This window comes from Cuculus canorus, chromosome 9, assembly GCF_017976375.1.
Source record: "Cuculus canorus isolate bCucCan1 chromosome 9, bCucCan1.pri, whole genome shotgun sequence".
Lineage (NCBI taxonomy): Eukaryota > Metazoa > Chordata > Aves > Cuculiformes > Cuculidae > Cuculus > Cuculus canorus.
The window spans coordinates 19,202,625-19,218,035 of NC_071409.1; the positions used below are offsets into that span (position 1 = coordinate 19,202,625).

Consider the following 15,411-nt stretch of genomic DNA (forward strand, 5'->3'; position numbering starts at 1 on the left):
CATGGTCCAACATCTCCACCTTGCACATGCACTTGCGTGGGGTGTTCTGTAATTACAGCATTTGAAATCCCCCTTTTTCCCCCCTTATCAGTACATCAAACATCTATTTTCCACTGATTTCTAAGCCATTAAATACTTCTCATTGTTTTCAGTTCCTTACTAGCAAATGGCTTAGAATTCATCGCAAGTCCTAAAAATGTCCCCAATTTTTCAGTCATCTCCAACTGTTACATTAATAAATATCACAACAAATATCTAGTTTTCTTTTCAGTGTGTATCATGAAACTTTCTGGATACTTGCACATCAACCAACTTGCGATCATCTTCAGACCCTCAAATCTACTTCCAGTCACACATTTTTTCTGCTCTAATTTGCTGCAGCATTACAGCCTGCTGATCCTCACTGCATACCTACTTTGGTTCACCAAACCATACTCTTCCAAACCAGTCCTATGGTCATTGCTTCAGCATCTTTAAGGATTTAAGCAAAAAGATTGGTTTCAGAGTGATATAGATTGGCTCTAGTCCTTTTCATTTATTTTGATGACCTTCTCATCATACTGAAGGCTGATTCCTGATATATTGTCCAAGACAGGAATATCTTATCTGTCTTCCACTCCAGCTTGAGTTCTGCTTTTCCTGTCAAACTTAAGCATCAAAAGAAGGTTTCACTATTCTGATTTACAATTCTTTTATTTCTCCTTATGCTGCCTACAGTTCCACTAAGCCTAAGACCTGAAAGCATTGCCTACACTAAACGCATGTAAAACTGAGCACACTAAAAACCTCAGAACATTCCTGCTGGCTCTTCACTGCAGGAGATAACGCATTACAACACAGATTTCCCCAAAATCTCCGCAGGATCTACAAATCCCTCCTTGCAAACACTCCAGTAATTCCCACACACAGAGAGTGGGCTCTTCTGTTAACCAGCCTGTCATACTCAGCAATTTTCTAAATGAGCCCAAGCGCTCTCTTCTATGAAAGTTTCTCAATGACAGCAGGATTTTTTAATTATTTAAAAAAAAATCCACAACTTGCTTTTAGATTCTGGACTGAAACCATCTTTACTTCCACAGGACTTTCATGAAACTTTGCGAGGACTCTTAGCAACTGGTATGTTAATCTAATATTTACAGACAATGACCAAGAACTAATGCAGAAATTGAGTGTAATGACATGTTTCCAACACTCAAGAATTTTTGTCAACATGACCTAGATGTTCAATTTTCAGTACAAAACTTATAAAGCAAGTTCATTCTTTCTAAGTATTCTTGAGATAGCTATCAGCTCTGTTCTAATTTCAACAGTGTCCGGGGTTAAAGAACTATATTTTATTATTTTCTTTATATGTAGATTCATGTATTTAGATAGAAAAAGAATACCGATCATCCACTCTGTCTTCTACATATGGCCATAGACCCACAATTAATTTCTATTTAGGTAGATCTTAAAGGAAAAATTTCACATTTAATTTTTTTTCTTTGATGAACAACCATAGCCTGCAGTAATCTATGGTCATTGCTGAAGGTGTGTTTCTTCTTTCTACTACAAATGTGTTTGACTCACCTTTTAGCCAATGGATCTTGTTATACCATCTTTATCTGCTTTAGTATAGAACTGCTATTCACAACGCACACTGAAACAATGCAGTCAAGTCCCTCCTTGCCTTTCTCTGATATTATTTAACATATTGCGCTCTTTGAGTTTGTCCCTTGGGAGCTGTTTTCAACTCTTATTCATTCTTACAGTTCTTCTCTGAATTTTCTTTGACTTCACTGTCCATCTTGAAGCATGAACACCTAAATTTCACAGAGCATTCTGAGTGATCTCGTTAATTCGAAACACAAATATGCTTTATATTTTCTGCTCAGTCACATACAGATTAGATCGTATTGAACCTTTTCCTCAAGATCTCCCCATAAATTAATCTGTATTTACATGAAAAATAGTTAACTAAGAAGATCAAAAACAACGATGAAGAGAGAACAAAGGAACAGGCTCAACAATCCTACCAATTCAGCCTCCCAGATAAGTCTTAGGTATTTCCTCCTTAAACGTGTGCTTGGGTGGTACCTCCCTCTGATTTTCAAGCAGAAACTACAGAAGAACTGCATGAGGCTGAATCCTTTGTCTCTGTACATGAGGAATAATGCACTTACCAGCACAGAGAGTTTAGAGTTAACCAGTCTGAGTTAAAAGTCAAGGCTTATTGAGGTCAACCACCAGTGTCAATAAAGTCAGGATATCGATCTCCAACACAAGTAATGAATCAGTAATAAGTAATTGGATATTCCCACTTTTATTCTGCTCTGAACTTTTTATTCACTTATGTTCTGTGCTTCTGAGATATCTGCATAGAACTGCAAGCACATTTGTACAAAAGCCAGAACAAGCAGTGTTCATGAACCTTTATTTGATTACTACTTCACTAAGTTTTCAGACAGTCAAGTTTCAAGTTTTTTCCCTGCTAGATTCCAGCTGACCAAAGATCTGATGGCTAGAAGATGGCTCATAGAAAATACCTGCTCTTCTGCACTCAACCTGGGCTGATTTTTGCTTTGTAAGAACCATACAGTTACTGCAGAAGGAACGATGACCTTTCCTGCTTCCCTGCATGGCAAATTTAACCAAGCGTACACAGCTGACAGAACCAGTAGATGCATATTCGAGAAGAAACAAAGCGCTTTAATGCACACGTTGCTAAGGCTCTAGGAAGAGAGTGCACTGTTTTCAACCAATCGTAACTCAGTCAGAACACCGAGTTATTTCTCAATGGAGGCAATTTCCATATCAGATTTCAAATTCCAGCCACTTCAGCAATGCAGTCAAGGAACATGAAAATCTTAAAGAAAATTAGAAGGGTAAACAGGAGATAAGAAAATATTTCTTCTCGCTTCAACTGACAATCTAAGTGCATGGTGGGAGAGAGGGGAAATCAGGTAGGTTTCACTCTTAAATAGTACAGCTGTGTCAATGTGAGGTTTTTATGCTGACATGCTCTGGAAACCTAAAAAATCTCAATCTAAAATCAGCACCTACTTAAAAAAAAAACAAACAAAAAATGCATATAAAGATGACATGCAACCACAGAAGGCAAGAACAAAACCAAGTGCTTACTATACTGCTCTAGCTATCTTACTTAAGCCTTTTGAAGAGAAATATAAGTGGTCAGAGGGAGAGGAGAGACATCATGCCTAGAACATTTCAATGCAAAGAGGTTTGGTTTGCAATCAAAAGAACACATATGTAAGTTTCAGAGATTTCTAATACAGGAGGTCCAAACAAAATTAAAGGTATCAACAAAGCAGTTTTGCTGCAGAAACTGGTAGCCAGCATAGCAGCCCTGTGAACTAAGCCATGGTGCACATTCCATGGAAGCGCTACCACAAAATTCCATTTTTAGCTTAAAAGTCCATTTTGCCACATTAATCGAAAATGGTTCTGTAATCCCTGCTATTGGCAGCCCACACACATACCCAGTAGTTGCTGGGTTGCCAACAGCTTAAAGAGAAGACAAACAGAGTTGAAGCCCTCTGTATACGGCCACCCGACAGAGGGTTCTGGCATATAATATTAGTACAAAATATGACTGACACTTTTGACACCAGTTACCAGTCTATGCTGAGATGCATCAGTCAAGGAATCAAGCAAAAACAGTCCCAGAACACTACTTCTTCCAATAGATCAAACACAAACGAAAGTCAAACCCTAACGAAAGTCAAACCCTAGAGAAAGAGAAAATTGCACCACTTGTGTCTCCACACCTCAGTAAAAATAACTAAAGAAAGTCGCCTCTCCAAACGAAACAGACATTCAGTATCTGCTCTATATCTCACAGCTAGAGAGAACTCATCATTTTCATAGTCGGATTAATTACAGCTACTTTCAGGAGGACAGTGTTATAACCCTTGTTTTAAAGATCAGCAAACCAAGTGTGATCTGCAGAGGGAGGCAACTTCCAGGATCTCCAGAGCCATCTATGAATGATTTCTTCACACTAAGTTGCATACTCATAATAAACTAATTTATAAATATACGTATATTTATAGATACACATGCTTAAACACAAAAGCAAATATCACAGTGGAGGTAAAATAAAAAAAAAGGAAAAAGAAAAACCACATAAACTAGCCTAAGCACTGATCCTATACTAAACAAATACATCGTACTGCAGAAAGGCTACAAAAGTACATTTAGAGTAGGAGCTCCAGAGCCAATGAAAATCTTTGAGGATCTAGATGATGTCTATTTGACAGATTAACCATAATTAAGATCCACAGCACACATTCCTTGGAGGGTTACATGTGCATCACTAAGAACTACTCTTCTGAAATAAATCTGTTTATGAGAGGGAGAAAAAGCATTTTAAAGTTCTATTTTTTTTTGGTCTAGTTTGTACTCATACCTGGAGGTTATTTAAGAAGGGGAAAAAATAATGCAGGTATGTACCATAGCAATTGACAAGCTAAGACCTCAGCTGTGAAGATTAACAGAGCGGGAAGTCACATGATTCATCGTGACTATTGGGAGCTGCTGCCACAAAAAAAATCTGCAGCTTGTGACACTCATATGAACCACGAGCATCTTTTTATCAACTTACACAATTCTGACATTTTTATCACTTAATCCTTTTTTCTGCGTTACGTAAACCTGGACCAAATTTTTCAAAGCAAATAAAACAGCCACCTATTACCACAAAGAGAAGTATTGCTTCATTATTGAGAAATCTGGCCTGTTAATATCGTCTCAGCTGACATCTTCAACAATGGAAAATTGTTTTTACATTAAGGATGTGAAAAAAAGTAATTGCAAAGTTTAGATAGACACTCAAAGAAAGAAAAACCTGATGAAACTTGTAGAAAAGCGGTTTTCCGCAGGATTATATTTTTTCTTTTTTAAGAGTTCTTTGACTTGTTTCACTTGATTATCTTTATGGTAGATATTCACTCTGTTAAGACACCTACAAGGAATGTGATCCGATAAAATTCAGAAGATCCTCTTCAACCTTTCCTTGATAGTAGAAATAAATATTGCATTATGGATAGACTTCGACTCATTTGAGAGCTCTTTAGGGTAAACTATATATAGCACTGCTCGATATACAGGACTTTAGCATTTCAGCCACCTAACGCTTTCCATATGCTAACCACCCAACACACACATTTGCCCGCACACGCAAGAAATACCAAGTCATTAATAAACCAACATGAAACAAGCTGTTTGCATTAAGGTAAACTCCAAACTCTTTATTTCTTCCTTAAATATCTCTGCCCCGATGACTCAGCACCCACCGAGTCAGTTTCAGCTGAAATCAGCGAGACGCCCCCGCGCTGTCAGCGAGCAACAACTCCTCAGCCTTTACACAGGAGGTTTTAAGCACCACTTTGAGGCTGTCTCGGCTGAGCGAGGAGGCTGACCCGTGCGGAACGCTAAGCAAGTCCAGGAGCACCTCATGGACGGAGAAACCACGACCCTGTGGATCACACAGCGCCGCTACAACGCTATCCCGCACTGAAACCTGTCAAACTACTCATCTGGTTTCTGATGATCGGAGCACGAAGGAGGGGAAAGCACGTTCTCATCCAGTTAATTGTTCTGATGGCTTCCAGAGAGTTTAAGATGCCACGTATCACAGCGTTCGGGGCGTTTCTTTTTTTTTTAATAGTTAAAAGCTTTAAAGAGCAAACACATCATTCAGTTTCTAAACCGAGAAGAGACGCCGCTTGGGTCCAACTTCTCGAAAGAGACAAGAGAGCAGAAAGCAAACAATAACACGAACTCGGAGTCCGGGATGCAGAGGAGAGCGGGGGAGCCGAGCACAGCGCTAGGTCCGAGCCCACCTTCGGGATGCTCCGCTCCGCCGCTCCCCCGCGCTCCCCAGAACCCGCCGCGGTTACCTGGCACCCCCCGGGCCCCGCGTCCCGACAGCGCCGCGGCCGCTTTGCTACAAAGTTACTCTCCGACACGCTCCCGCCGGCCCGAGCGCAGCCGGGGACGCCGCGCGGTCCCTGCGCCCGCCGCCTCCTCCCGCCGCCGCTACCTGCCCGCCCCGCCGCCGTACGGCCGCCCCGCGCTCCCCGGGCAGGTTTTCAGCAGCCGTAAAGCGGCGCGGCCACCCCGGGGAGCGGCAGCGCGGCCACCGACCCCGGCGGCCACCGGGGTACCCCGCGCACCCACCGCCGGCCGGGGCGGGGGCAGAGCGAGAAAAGAAGCGGTTATTGTTACAAAGAGCGGAATATGTTCTGATTGAAGCTAGAGCAGAATCATAGAATCACCAGGCTGGTAAGGACCCACTGGATCATCGAGTCCAACCATTCCTATCGACCACTAAACTATGTCCCCGAGCACCTCGGCCGCCCGTCTTTTAAATACCTCCAGGGATGGGGACTCCACCCCCTCCCTGGGCAGCCTCTGCCACTGCCCGGTGACCCCTTCTGTGAAAAACTTTTTCTGACATCCAGCCTGAACCTCTCCCGGTGAAGCTTGAAGCCATTCCCCCTTGTCCTGTCCCTGGCACCTGGGAGAAGAGCCCAGCTCCCTCCTTTCAGGCAGTTGTAGAGAGCAATGAGGTCTCCCCTCAGCCTCCTCTTCTCCAGGCTAAACAACCCCAGTTTTCTCAGCTGCTCCTCATGAGACTTGTTCTCCAGCCCCTCACCAGCTTTGTTGCTCTTCTCTGGACATACTCCAGAGCCTCAACATCCTCCTTGTAGTGAGGGGCCCAGAACTGAACACAGTATTTGAGGTGCATCTCACCAGTGCTGAGTACAGGGGCAGAATAACTTCCCTGGACCTGCTGGCCACGCTGTTTCTCATACAAGCCAAGATGCCATTGGCCTTCTTGGCCACCTGGGCACACTGCTGGCTCATGTTCAGTTGACTGTCAACCACCACCCCCAGATCCTTCTCCTCCATGCAGCTTTCTAGCCTCTCTTCCCCCAGTCTGTAGCACTGCACAGGGTTGTTGTGCCCCAAGTGCAGGACCTGGCATTTGGCCTCGTTAAACCTCATCCCATTGGTCTCAGCCCATCAATCCTCCTGTTCAGGTCCCTTTGAAGAGCCTCCCTACCTACCCTCAAACAGGTCAACACTTCCTCCCAGCTTAGTGTCATCTGTGAACTTGCCAATGCCTTCATCCAGGTCATTGATCATCTAAGTAATAGTATTTTCTTTTTTGAAGTTACACAGAATGTTCTTCTGACAGCATGTTTTCTTTCAGACTTTTTTTCCAAGGCACTGTTCATTCTTTGAAGATAATGTCTTCAATCTGGTCTGTGCTGAACAGATGTGTCATCTTCTGTAATCACCTCTTTGCAGTCTTTCTCTACCTGGGATGTTGAAACCAGTTGATCTTTAAGGTCCCTTCCAAACCATTCTATGATTCAAATTAGAGCCCACAGCTGTAGCTTCTGTGGGATGAGAAGAGTTTCCCTGCCTTGCAGTCTAGATCCACAACTATTGATAGATACAATGGCATTCAGGCCTTGCTTCAAGATATTTTGGTGATAGCTTGGGTTTGTGCATATACAAGCTTCATGGTAACATACCCTGTACCCACCAGCCTGCCACCTGGAAGAAGATGAGAACAGCAAAGCACAGCCAGACCCAGCCCAGACCCACAGGCTTTCCCAGCATCCAGAGCCCAGTAGGACCCACAGGGTTTCCTAGCACAGTTCCATGGGAGCAGACATCCAAGCACCACGGGCATACATCCCACACCTACATCAGCAGAATCAAACAAGTTCATAGTTTCATAACGGTCTGAAGTGCTGTGATTTTATTGCTTTCACAAAGCCTCCCGGTGTCCATATGTAAACATTGATCTCAAATGCACTCCCATTACAAAACTGTCTCCTTATGAAAAGGATTTTCCTTAGCACAGATTAATGACTTAGTTCTGCTTGGAAGCATTCTGTTGTTTATTCTGTCCAAAATCTATAATTTGTCCCGTAACTCAGGATGCTACCACACAAGCTATAGAGCTCAGCTGTCTTCAACAAAAGCACAAGAAATAATAGCCTGGTAAATTTCACTCTGAAGTCAGGGTTGCTATTGTTTACCCAAACAGAATTAGTGAAGTTCATTTTAAAAAGGGGAAATGTGTCAAGAAGCATTTCCCAGAAGGATATTTATGGCATACCCCTCCCAATGGGAGGGAAAGGAAAAAAAAAAAAGAACCCCCCCAAAATATTAAGATATTTTTCCTACTGAGTAGTAAGAACTACTATTAAAGAATTAAAAAAAAGGGGCTTAAAACGACTTCTAAACCCAGCAGCTACTGCAGAGAAGGCAGAAAAAGTCTTTCAAAAGTCTTCTATGCATGTGGTACACATACTAGCAGACAGAAAAGCAAATTTCAGGCATTTATAACAGAAGTAGCTTCTGCTAATAAAGTATTAATGGGAAAGTCTGGTTGGACTGCTAGAGCTCTGAAAGCAATTTCAGAAAGCGCAGAGCAATGCAATCACTGAAAAGCAGGTGAATTAATCTACAATCCTCATTAACAAAGCAGGTTTTTCCAACATTAAGCAAAAGCAGAACAACTGCAAATGGAGACATGCTTTTCTTGCCCATAGAAACAGAAATCTATCAAGCATTTAGGTAGACAAATACATTTAACTTAAAGCACGATTCAGTCTCTATTCACAATTTTCTCTTCTCCCGCAAAAAGATGTTACATCTCTGCTCCTTCCTACATTCTTCTCTTTTCTAGACCACCTGTGGGTTAGACCCATGCTTATATACTGGTTTTGTTAGCTGCATGATAAGTACAGACTTGAGTTTGTTCTGTTATACAACTTAAACCAATAGCGCCCACTCTGTGTGAAAGGCTGAGACAAGTTCAAAACATTTTCCACCAGAGTTGTCCATTTCCTTGCTTCGGCTATGAACCACTTTCAGATAGTTCAAAATACAGGAAAAGCGAGAGCTAACACTGCAGCAGAGAAATCATGTCCAATAGCAAGTCAGTGCACCAGCCATGACTCCTTATGCTTTCACACAGGGGTGACTGTTTGGGGTCTTGTGCCTCTGCTTAGACAAATATTCCTGGACAAACCTCTTAATTACTCTGAGCAATAGCAAAAAGTCATTCAGCTATAGAATTTCATTACACTTTTGCTAAAACCAGGCTGCCCTTGGCTTCTTCCTGCCATTCTAATAGTTCTTCCCTTCACCCAACACTTTTGCCAGAGACTGGGCTGATTAGAGGGGGCAGAAGAAGCAAGCCTTCAGTTGCCATAGTACAGAGTTGTAGCCAAAGGGAGAAAAGCGCTTGAGTCAACTGGCAAGGAAAGAACTTGTTTGGTTGTTTTTTTTAACTAGTTTGTCAGGACCACACACTCCAGAAGCGAGTCACAGAAAAGAAAGTGATGCTTCAACATCCAAGAAAACCAAAACAGATCTACCCTAGGAAGAAGAAAACTCCAAGCAAATACATTTTGGAGAAACTTCACGACATGACTAGAACAAAATAGGGAAGAAAATTAAATATAAACTTGAACATTCCATACAAATGTTCTGAAAGACAGTCACCAATGCAAATAGCACATCCATAGAACACTTGAGTGTTTATGTGCATCTTGCCTTATCTAAAGGTAATTTGGAAATGCTCATGGAAAACATGGAAAAGTTGAGAATTAAAGAGATAACTGGTTTAAGATATTAAGTCACTCTTGGGATGCTGGATAAGGCAGAAAGAAAAAAAGTTTGTTTTACAAAAAGGCTAGATTTAAAGGAATCCATTTGTTTATTTTTTTAAAAAAATACTGACTTTTAACTGCTGTTCACAAGAATAAGCTTGCTTTTCTTCTGTAGGTGGAAGTGGGGTTTGTTTGTTTCTTTCTTGTGTGGGTTTTTTTTTTTTTGTTTGTTTGGTTTTTTTTTTTTTTTTACCAGCCTGCTAAGTGATAGAGCTTCAGTAGTTCCACGAAGCAGAAGTGCCACCTTGTGGCTCTGCTAGCTACAATGCTCCCCGTTTTCGGGTCACATTAGAGATACTAATATAAAACTTTAGTTTTTAAAAGAGTTTAGCCTACGAACAATAAAAAAAAAATCCTACCTACTTCATACATTAATGGACTGACACTATGAAAGATGGTGTCCTCATGTCCTTGCTTGAGGACATGGATCACGGTAGTTCTCAGGACTACTTGTTCCACTGCAGAAGAAGGCAGGCATACAAACTGACATTTACGAGGTCTGAAAGGGACCTGCTGTCCTGCCCCTTGTCCACTCCCGCGGTTTTTAGTTAGGAAGTTACTGAGACCAAGGTGACTTGTAGGCATTCCTGGAATGTCAAGTCTTGCTTCCTTACACAGGGTAAGGATACCAGACGTTTAAGTAACAGAAAGCCCACCCGGGAAAACAAGAAATTAAATACTAACAAAATCATCTGACAGATGTAGGTTGAAGATCTAAAATTCCTTTTTTATGAGCAGTCTCCACTTTTTCTACTGAAGGATTAATTGCATATATGTATTTTACAGAACTAATCCATGATTCAGCACGAAAATTAATGAAATGAACAGACAGATGGAACTGGTGCCAAACGCGGTCATTTTAGACCTAACAACCTTGGAAAATGACCTTTTAAATAAAGAATTTGGATAAGTATGCTACAAACCAACAAAAATGAGTGCTATCTACCTATCAAGTCTGCTAATAGCATCAGATTCTAAAGAAGAAACACAAAAAGCACATAGTGTTAATTTGCTAGAGCTCCTGTTTATCTATCAAGCAGCTTAAATTGTGAACGTACCTGCCTCAATGCAACCCCTAACGTAGCTCCCATTTTGCCCAGTACATGTTTCTACTCACTATAAGATGAAGCACTCTGATCCACTGAGGCCAGCAGTGTAGAGCTGTATAGCGTTATGAAGGTGGGAAAATTACAAAAGAAGACCTAGAAGGCTAGGATGGCTTCCCCAAATACTGAGTAAAGGATAGCTAAACAAGAAGCAAGGCAACATGTTTAGACAATACCATTAATTATTCACTACCACATAAATAGTCAAATACCTCCTGGGAAAGACTTCAAGCACAAGTGCTTTACACAATTGGAAGAATGGCTAATTCATGTTGAACTACTGTTAAACTACCGCAAAAGAAGTCGTGTGGCTCTGCAGTCCACCTGGAATTTCTTTTCATTCCTTGATCCATGCCTTGCCAATTAGATAAACTAGCAAAAGCATGTGATTCTGATTTTTGTCCAAGCTTAAACTAGAGCAGGGTTTGTTGGTAGAGATGACTCCCTGCATAATAGAAGTATCATGTTTTCCTTTAACTTTGAAATCTATCATGTTGAAATAAAATGGAAGTCTTTAATTCCTTATCAATGCATTCCTGCAGTGGACTTCTTTCTCAGCCTTTTCCCTCTTAGTCGGGGCAACCGTATCCTAAGCTGTGAAACATAATTCCCCAAAGCCTGTGCATAATGATTTTTCATAATTTCCATTTTAAGTTTTCAAAGCTTGTAGTTTTTCAGGACCGTAGGACCCACTCTGGAAGTTTTTGGTTTCTGCTAGCTGCCCAGTATAGACAGTTATGATTACAAGGAAATACCCCTAGTGTACAGCTTTTGCTGGGGAAAAAAAAAGACAGTCTGATAAAAAAAAAAACAATTGCAAATCAATAAGTGAAATCGGAAATTGTCTCGTCTTCCTGCCTCCCCTGCCCCCCGGCAGTGTCCTCCATTCTCCTTTCAGATTATAAGAATATGAAAGAGAACAAGGTGGTTTACTGAAGAATCACTCCCATGCCCACACTGGCCTCAGAAACTGTCTTTCAAAAAGTTATTTTCTCATAAACAAATCTCCACGATGTTACTGTTAATTAAAAAAAGTTGTCATTTTAGAACTACTGAGAAATTTGGGAAGACCATTGTTTCCCCTAAAGTCCTTGAGGATGTTATGGACATTTTCATGCATTTCCAAGAACAGGTTGTTTTGCTACTGACTCGATAAGATCAGGACTTGGGGTTCCTAACACGTAATTTTAATTTATGAATACAGTTCAGAGTGTACGATTGAAGATCTTCATAGACCAACGCATTAAAGATATGGTAAAGGAGTAAATAATCAGCATCTCTAATAAGCAGGTTTCTATGACATCCAAAGTTACTTCACAAGAGAAGCAGTTCCTCTGATAAAGCTTAGAATCACAGATTATGGAGAAAACCTGCCTCCTACTTTAATTATTTAAAGAAAAATCACTTAGGTGGTGGGGTTTAGAAGGCGTTGGTGAGCAGAAAATGAGAGTGCAGAACCTGAGCCTTAATCCTCCAATTTAATTTCCTTTAATCTTGCCTTTTAGAATATAAACTTTTTAACTATCTAGTTTTTCCACCAAAGCCTGGCAGTTTCAGATCCTGTTATTGTCTTTTTACCATGAGATACACACATTGCATCCAGACAAACTTCCCTCCCCCGCTCCAGATTTCCCCACCTCATACACAACTCAGCATTCAGCTTCTAATCTAGGATGGCTAACACTATGAAACTAGAACAGGAACAGAAGATAGAGCATTGCAAGTGGTCATTTGGCAACCTGCGGGGTTCACACTTACAGCAAATACTCGGAGCACAGGTAGGGTGGCGAACACAACATTAAGACTAAATAAAAAACGATTTATTCACCCCCATTGAGGTTTGAAGCTGGGGTAGGTAATTTGTTCTAAATGGAGGAGGAACACTACAGACTTTAGTGCTCCAGGCTTTTGTAGGTCTTGATCATTTAACTCATCATGGGGTTTCTTGGCATAATCTGACATCCAATTGCTTTAGAACAAAAGAGGAAACTGCAGAAGGAGCCTGTGAGGAGAAGAGGAAGGAGACAACCTCTAATTACTTAATTGGTTGACTTCATCAGTAGCTGCACTGTAGTCAGTACTTAGCAAGAAAAGTTGCTTAAACAGAACAGCAATATTTATACCAAGTAAGTGTGAGAATTTTTACTCTTTATTAAATCAAACCATTTCTTTTAAAAGCAGCAGACCTAGCAAAATAAGGGATAACCTAAAAAAACCCCAGTGGCTTAGACACATTCCATTTGGTGTGATAAGAGACAAAGACCCACACACCTTGTAACATGTAATTTACTTCAGAGGACAGTAACTTATAGCCTATGATTTTAATGATTGTTCTACAACTGATCATTTTATGAAGTACCAAATAAAGTACAGTTAAAACTAAACATTATCCTCTTACCTTTCCAGAGAACAGTATTTCATTTAAAGTATTCAGGTAGAGGTAGTTCTGAGGGTTAGTAGTAGAATTGAAAGCTTGTTTTAGTTAGGCGAGCTCCCAAGAGCTCAGCTTTAGACTTGTTCACCGTTTTTTAAACCTTTCAGAAACTTTAAAAATCTCACGTACATTTAAAATGCTCAGCTTAAAATAAATAAACCTGCTATAGGGCCTAGTTCTAATTTATACCGGTACTTTTGAATGAAGAGAACAAACTTCCCCCAGAAAAAGAGAATCTTATTCTTTTACCACTCAATCATTGTACTGCCACCACTCATATTAGGAGGAAAATAAAGACAGTCTTTATTCAAGGATGCTCTAATTTGCTCTCACAGAGTTAATTGGAGGACAGACATCTGAAAGAACTCTCAGTCTCACAGGAGTCTCTCTCTTTACAGGTACTGTACCAACTTGAAAGACAGAAACATTTAACAGACTGGTTCTCAGTCATGTATCATTTTTGAAGATCATTTTCACACTGTGGTATAGCAATCCTGCCTAAAACCTCACAGCAAACAGCATCTTGAACAAAAGATAGATATATATATTGTTCCAGCAGAGGAAATTGTCTGTTCTGCTCTTACCTCCTAGACATATCAGTGGATACCAGGAAACAATGTCAGATATGCTCATCAGTCACAAGTAATTACAGATCCCTATCATCATTGTTTTTCCACACAATCACCTTATCTCTGACAAGACACACACAAAAAAAAAGCCTACACAATGTGGGAAGGATTCATCCTAACAAGTTTGCTGTCAGAAGTGTAGGAAAATAAAGAATGAGTGTTGTCCAAATGTTTTCAGTGTTGCTTATTTATAAGAAGAAATCTAGTTTTTAATTTTCTTTAGTCAAGTGTAAGCCTAGGTGGCTTCTAGACGTGTCTTCACACTTGTGTTTTTAAGGTTTTGAAGAAGATATCTAGCATTGCTTTAATGTAGCTCGTGATTATTTTTCAGAACTATTTAAATAATTAAAATCACATTCCTGTCAAGGTCCTAATGAGTGGAAGTCTTGCCCAGTGATCTAATCAGGAGACTCACTAGATCCTATGCCCAGTGCAGTGCTTCCCTATAGAGGAATTTAATTAAATGAACTATATGGACAAACTGACCACCTGGAACATCACAGTAGTGGAGAGATACTGTAAATCAGAAGCAAAATTATCACAAAAGATTCTAAGACAAGGAAGGAAGGTGCAAGTTATAAGAAGGTACCTGCTGAATAGTTCCCGCTCTAATAGTCTGAGTATGTTTAGAAGAGAAGGGTATCAAGGGACAGTCTATGCAAAGAAACAATAACAGATTATCATAATTCTGGGCCACTTTGATTTCAATAAAAAGTCAGAGAAATGGAGGGGTTTAATTTATTTCTGTTTAATACCAACTGCAATGGCCAAATGCTGTTCTGTTTCTATTTATTTTGTGGATTTGTGTGTGCCACCAGAATATAAGCTCCTCCATGCAAGGCCCAGCTGTTTACTTGGCACAGACTCCCCTATTACACAATATTGGGTACACTTAAAAAGAGGCTATACTGGCTATGTTAAATCCTCTCCTTGAAGCAGGCTAATTAAATCAAAACCCGATAAAATGGTGTTACAGCTTTCATATACATCAACATAATCAAGGACATCTCAATTTTAATTCACCAGGGGATTTTTGTGGAAAAAAAAAAATGAAACATCATTTAAAAAAACCCATAAAATCTAGCCAAACCATACTCTAGAAGCAGTGACAGAGTGAGACTCAGGCCTCTGTGCACCTGTTGGGAAGCTACAACTCGAGTCATTAGTTGCATCCTCTTGGCACAACAGGGCCTGTGACTAGAGAACAGGCAGACGACTAGCTTATGGCTCACATTGCAGTTCTTGGTATCATTTGCTTTGACTACAGAGCCAAGTGAAGATAACGGGTCAACACATATTTCCATTCTGGGACCTCATAGCTTTAACAGATTCACGTGGAAGTGTTATCTGCAGCAGGGGTAGCCTGTCACGCTGCAGTAGGTTTGCTTCCTTGCATCTACTCGGAGATATGCTAGCACGAGTTTGCACATTCCTCATTCTGTTGCTGTCAGAAGGCCTGTACCAACCATAGTTCAGACCTAAGTATCTAAAAAACCTGGAGAATACCTGAGTGCCGTACTCTCCTTGCAGTTTCCATGGTG

General features: G+C 40.7%; 1 protein-coding gene across 9 annotated transcripts in view; it reads right to left on the reverse strand.

The window, feature by feature from the left end:
- Nucleotides 1-6,039, reverse strand: part of NAALADL2 (N-acetylated alpha-linked acidic dipeptidase like 2) — a 461,442-nt gene extending 455,403 nt beyond the window's left edge. For all 9 annotated transcript variants that reach the window (XM_054074712.1, XM_054074707.1, XM_054074703.1 and 6 more), the window contains exon 1: nt 5,901-6,039. The gene's annotated coding sequence lies outside the window, so the exon portion shown is untranslated. The remainder of the gene's footprint in view (nt 1-5,900) is intronic.
- Between the last annotated feature and the right edge of the window lie 9,372 nt (nt 6,040-15,411).